Source organism: Cibotium barometz, unplaced genomic scaffold, assembly GCF_041138505.1.
Source record: "Cibotium barometz isolate CiBa-2024 unplaced genomic scaffold, ASM4113850v1 ctg497, whole genome shotgun sequence".
Lineage (NCBI taxonomy): Eukaryota > Viridiplantae > Streptophyta > Polypodiopsida > Cyatheales > Cibotiaceae > Cibotium > Cibotium barometz.
The window spans coordinates 737,278-743,434 of record NW_028229447.1 but is presented as its reverse complement, the minus strand read 5'-3'; the positions used below and the strand labels follow the sequence as shown (position 1 = coordinate 743,434).

Genomic DNA, 6,157 nt, shown 5'->3' with positions numbered 1-6,157 from the left:
TGGGAGTAAGATTACTGTCAGCGACAAGTAAAAGTTACGACTTATATAAAGGAAGGAGCTAGCGTAACCTAGAAGCCAACGGTAACTTGCCACTGAAGTTTTACCGTCTTTCCATGATTTGTGTTTGACACATTTTTCTATAGAAGGCATTAAGAATTTTGAGATGAGATAAAAGAAGCTTGTAGGCTAAGTCACCTACTTTCATTGAATTCAGATATAAGGGTCACAATATCTGGGGGGATAACTTCTTATACTCCCCAAGAGATAAAGAACTTCTTTTGGGCCGTACTCGAATGAAAACCAAAACCTTGGTATCCCAAAACACCGATTCTCACTTCTGAACTCATTGTTCTAAATCCTTAAAACAGGTGGGACTCCTGAGAAGTATTCTAGGGAAAGGGTCTTCCTTTTTTAAACAAAAACTTTCTTTTATTTTAGAGAGGGAATAATTATAAGATCAAAAAGGGAGATTCTTACTCCTGTATACCTCGAAGGCTGGGGAGGAATCTTACATTCTACCCCACTTAAAAAGTGCGAGATGTTCTCATCTCGCAAGGTAGAGGACAGCTCTTTTTCTTAAGATCCAATTTTATTCTGGGGTTCCTTATATTCTGGTCAACCCAACAGAACACTGGGATAAATATCCCTTATATAGAACTCATCATTAAATAACAATTCATTCAGATCATATCATTCATATCTTTAACATGATAATGGTCCATTAGACCGAAAAGTTTCCTTCGGAACATTCCTCCACGGAAATTTCAGTCAAGCAAGTTCTCAATTTGACATCCCTTAACTTGATCTACCGGTCAAGTATTAACAGTAGCAATCTGACAGCACAACCCACTAATCTCATAGTGATTTGCTGAATTCATTATCATCATTCTAGTTATGAATATCATCACAGGGACTCATCCCATTCCCCCTCATTGTGGTTTCATTATATTTCAACTAATTTTTAAAAATCATCATTTTTCAATCAGAATTTTCAATCAGAATCCAAATCAATTCATCAATTCTCAAACAGAATTAAAAATCATATCAATCACATTCGAAATCATCATCTGGATAGCATTAACGCTTATAATTTCAAGTCTTAGATTTACTCGTATATACTGTCAGTAAAGAGCTGCAGTTATACTCACGGTATATACGGTAGTCACGGCCCTTGGAATTATAAGGTAAATACCATCATGTCTAGGCCTCTAGCAAGTCAGGGATTCTATATAATTGCGGTACTTCCATTTGAAGACCCAATTACCAAATTACGAGTTTCAGTTTGAATATCAAATTATATGAATTATATCACACAATTATAACCTTTTTGTCTTTCTAGATAAATTTTTGACATATATGTCTTCTCAGTTGATCTTTATTAACCAATTCTCTGATACCAACTGTAAGATCCCTGTTCCCACCAAGCCACAGATTCGGGATACTAGCAGCGGAAGTAGCATTTTTCGCGCGGGACAGGGGTCCCACATTCGGGGCCTCACCCACGGATATCCGGATAAGAGACTAATCCGTCGGTTCTTCCAAAACCGAACCCGAAAAAACTTCCTTTACCGAAAAGTACGGGCGATTCCACTAGGATAACTTTTTACTCTAACGTAGTCAAGATCATTTCTGATCGAGCTGATCCTTGGGATCAATGCTTTTTTTTTCCCCATTTAAGAGGCACAGCCGTTGATTCCTATCCATAGAACAGTTATTGTCTGGGATTTATTTTATCTATCGTAAAAACAAAAGTTTGAGTCTCGATTTATGGATCCAGCAGTCCAGCCTAACCCCATCCGATCCCATGGGTTAGCCAACCACCCAACCACTGTAGTGATGGGATCCAATTAAGAATTTGGTTAGGTTTTGTCCCGGGTACCAAGGAAAAGAGTTCCAAGGCCCCCTAGCCGGATGTTCATGCAAAAATAAAACTAGTCACACCACTCACACACCCAATATGAAATTGCCTTTTCACAGATTCAACCAGTTCAAACCATAGTATCACTGATCACCATCTTCCAATTTATCCAGTTGATTCTTAATTTTCCCATCATTCCTTTATCAGAGTATCTATGGCATCATTGGCAACTAGGACACTCACCACCTGTCCACTCAGGGGCCGTTTCCTAGTTCCTAGCCCATAATACTCGGCAATATAATCACTTATCAAGATGGACTCTCGTTGAAGATCAGCAAGATCAACCAACAGATCCATATAAAGAGCCATGGACTCATCCATTGAAGACCAGCAAGGTCAATCAACCATATCCATGCCCGATTTTAGAAAACAACTCCTACTCTTGTTCCAATATCTTCCTCGACGCACGCGTTGTCGTGCTGTGGCACGTCTATGCAGTGAAAGCATGTTCATGGAACAACTTATGTGGAATCTGGGCCTTGAGCAGCAAGGACAGATATGGAAGGTATTCACTCAGATACAGTGGCATTGGAAGCTGTATGAAGATGTACAGGATGGGACACTCCAATTCATGTGGATGCGGCCAGCGGTGGTTTTGTGGTACCATTTTTGTACCCGGAGATAAAGTGGGATTTTAGGTTACCATGTGTGAGGAGCATTGATGTGAGTGGCCATTATTGAGGCAAGAAAAATAAATGAAATATATGATACATGTGGCCAATAATATAAAGGGCCACATGGAAGCTTTGTGAGGGGCCAACGTAGCTGCCAGCACATAGCCTAGAAGCTGGCGAAAAATCCAGAAGGTGGCCGCCCAGAGAGGAATCCGGCCGTCGTGGACGAAGGGAGGGGGCTCGCCTACTCGAAAGAAGGGGGGGGGGGGGAAAGCCCGCCTCGGCAAGGGGGGGCAGCTCTGCTCTACCTCCAAGATGATCTTCATGCAACAGCCCAACCTGCTGGAGCTCAGAGCCCCGATCAAGATTGTAGCTCAGAAAGGAAGGAGCTGCTGTGGAATTCTGTGTGGAGATGGAATGGCCTGTAAGATGGTCTATAGGAAAGGTAGGCCAATTTTTTTTGTAAAAATGAAATCGTCATGAAGCTGCATACAGGAAACCGTCTCAGTGCTATGAGAGAGAACTGCATGAAGACATGGAGCAGTGGGTATATGCCTTGGTGTTTGCTTGCAGGAAATTTAAAGTTTATTTGCTTCCAAAGAAGTTTGTGGTTTTGACATCATCGAATATGTTACCTGATGTGGTCATGCATCTAAAGCCAGGCAAGCGTATCATGAAGTGGGATTTGGAATTACAAGAGTACGAGTTTGATTTTCAGATTGATCGTTCGAAGAAGTCTCAGTTGGCAGATGTTCTAGTCAATAAAGAGGCAAATATGCCTTCTTATCCCAGGATGGTAGAAGCAAATCTTGATGAAGAAGCTGATATTGTGGAGGCGTTTACCTTGTGGTTTTATGGAGCATATCGTAAGGTTCTCCAACGAGCAAGTGGTGGAGTTGTCATACAGGATCCTCAAGGTTAAGAAAGATTCAATGAAGACATGGTTCTATGGTATAAAGAAGCTTGCTAAGGAGTTTGAAGTGATTCAGTTCAAGCATGTATCGAGGGAGAAGAATCACCTTGCTGACGCTTTGGCTAGTGAAAAGCTTCAAAGTCATGTCATGGGTTTACAGGTACCACAGGCTACGTATGTAGGAAGGGAGACTCTTAAGGATGTAGAAGCTTTCTTTGATGCAGGTCAATGTCCAGACTCAATGACAAGAGTGTAGAAGAGAAGGATTGTAATGAAGGCTCGTCACTACACTAAGATCGGCGAGGATCTTATGGCTTTGGGTAGGGATGGAGTTCTAAGAAGGGTGCCTTTCAAAGAAGAGATTGGGCTTATATTGCGTCAATGTCATGATGAGAGCGGACATCAGGGGAAAGACCAGGTTCTGTTTCACATTTTGAGAGCAGGTTTTTGGTGGCCTTCATTGGTAAGAGATGTTCATTACTGGTGCAAAACTTGTCATCCATGTCAAGTTAGTGGTATGTTTATCTTGGGAAGGCACATCAAGGTGGAAGTACAAGCAAAAGAGCAAAGACCTCCTCACCAACAGAGCTACCCTCAACCTTCAATGCAGCAAGGGCCTATGCTGATGAGTGGCTATTTGTTCAAGCTGGTTTGGTGAAGTTCTAGCATTGTGTTTGAAGTAAATGTAACAGATTCGAACTTGCAGAAATGTAAACTACGCTGTGATCCATATGTATTTATGGCAACCTACCCTCTCGCAGCAACCACCGCCATCCCAGCAGCCCATCTCTCCAGCTACAATGCAGCAAGCTTTTGCTGGTGATGCCCCTTGAAGTTCAACCACTACTCTCACAGCCAGACACCCAGTGTGTTCCCGGCTAGACCGCACACGTCATGACAGCTTTGGTGAACCCGACGTGAAACAGCTGGGGTGAGAGTAGAAGGGGAATCATGGGTGATCAACAGGAGCAGCAAGGATTTCGTCCGGACGTCAACACCATGCAGATGTTTCAGGCGTTTGTGCTCTACATGCAACAGCAACAGGCAGTCGAAAGAAGGCTGGGTGAAGTGGAAAAACAAAGGTAATGTTACCTGATTTGAATGCTGGATGAAAAACGATATGATATCTGGAATGTATGGATACATGCAAGATGACATACAAATCAAGATGATGCTTGAGGAAAATTAGAGCAAATAGATACACAGTCAGGGCTTTCTGAAAGGCAGGTACAAAAATGAAGGAAATATACTATAATGATGCTATATCTTAGCTGCTTGGAGAACTTCTAAAGCATGACAAGGATGCAAAGAAGGTAAAAATAATGGCAGACAAAGCAAAGAAGGCTATAGGGGCCTATGACACTGATGCATTTCTCGAAAAGAGAGAGCCAAGAGCTTATAGGACTTGTAGTCTTCCATAATAAAACTATTAGGGAAGAAGAAGGATTACAAGGGCTTATGACTTTTGTTCACCTTAGGAGAAGGGGGTGGCAAGGAGCTTGTATAGACTTGTAGTTCTCTCTTAGAACTGTAGAATGGCAACAAGGGCTTGTGACACTCATCCTTCTCGACAGCTGAGGAAGGAGAGGAGCTTGTAATGACTTGATCCATTCTTGCCACTTCAAGGGCCTATGACACTCATCTATTCCAATAACCAAGGATAGAGAGGAGCTTGTAGTGACTTGAAGCTAACCCTTTGTCTCAAGGGCTTACGACACTCGACCTTTCTGATAGCTGAGGAAGGTGAGGAGCTTGTATTGACTTGAGGTCTTCCCTACAAGTTACAAAACAGATAGAATGCTCGAGAACTCATGAATGCCGGAAAGGTGGACACTTCTTTGTACTCTGATTGTCAGGATATCTGAAAGAAACTCTTTGAAAAGCAGAGCTAAATGTATGCAATGATGATCTGGATGAATGGTTCGACATAGAGAAAGCCCAAAACATCATAAGGATAAAAGGAATGCCAATGCAGAATGCTGAAGAATTGAGAGTATGAACATGGAGATTAAAGCTCTACTCATTGTTCAGGGAAGCCATATATGATGGCATTATATGTACACATGGAATGCTCATTTGTAATACATGAATAGACTATGTGCCAGTTAATGACTGCAACCAGTTAGAGTCTTTGAAAAGAAGCTCATGGTGATTTGAAGCAGTACAGGGCATCGGTGGAAGGGGAGGCAAACTGATAAAAAGCTACAGGAAGAAACTCCATCAGCCCCAGGACAAATCTCTGCAGGAGTGACACCATATCTTGCAGTTCATGGTTTTGGTCAGAGCCCCTACATTAAACCCATCGAATCTCAAGCTATTCCGGTGGAAGAGAGTAAAAAAGCAGAGGGCAAGGACTTACTTGTCACACCAGGATCATCTGGTTATGAGGGTGCTATGGCAATGGATTATGATAAGCCATCATCTGATGAAACTGATAATGTTCCAAAAACTACAGACAATGCTGCAGCTTGGTACACACCAACTCCATCAGAAAATGTTTCTGAAACTGAGCAGGCCCAGAAGAAGTCATTGAAAGAGAGCGCCTCTGAAGGGATGGCTGCCACCAAAGACACTGCTGTCACTGGTGCAGCAGCAGCAGGTGGTGGTGCTATGGGTGTAAAATCTGTCTCAGGTGAATGTGAGAACAGAGACATGAGTGGGGGCAAGAAGAGCATGCTAGAGAAAGCTAAGGAGAGAATATTTGGCTCCTCT

The 6,157-nt window shown here is 42.5% G+C and overlaps 1 pseudogene; it reads left to right on the top strand.

Annotated features, from left to right (window-relative positions):
• Window positions 1-3,067: 3,067 nt before the first annotated feature.
• On the top strand, window positions 3,068-4,278 carry LOC147602559 (uncharacterized; annotated as a pseudogene).
• Window positions 4,279-6,157: the final 1,879 nt, after the last annotated feature.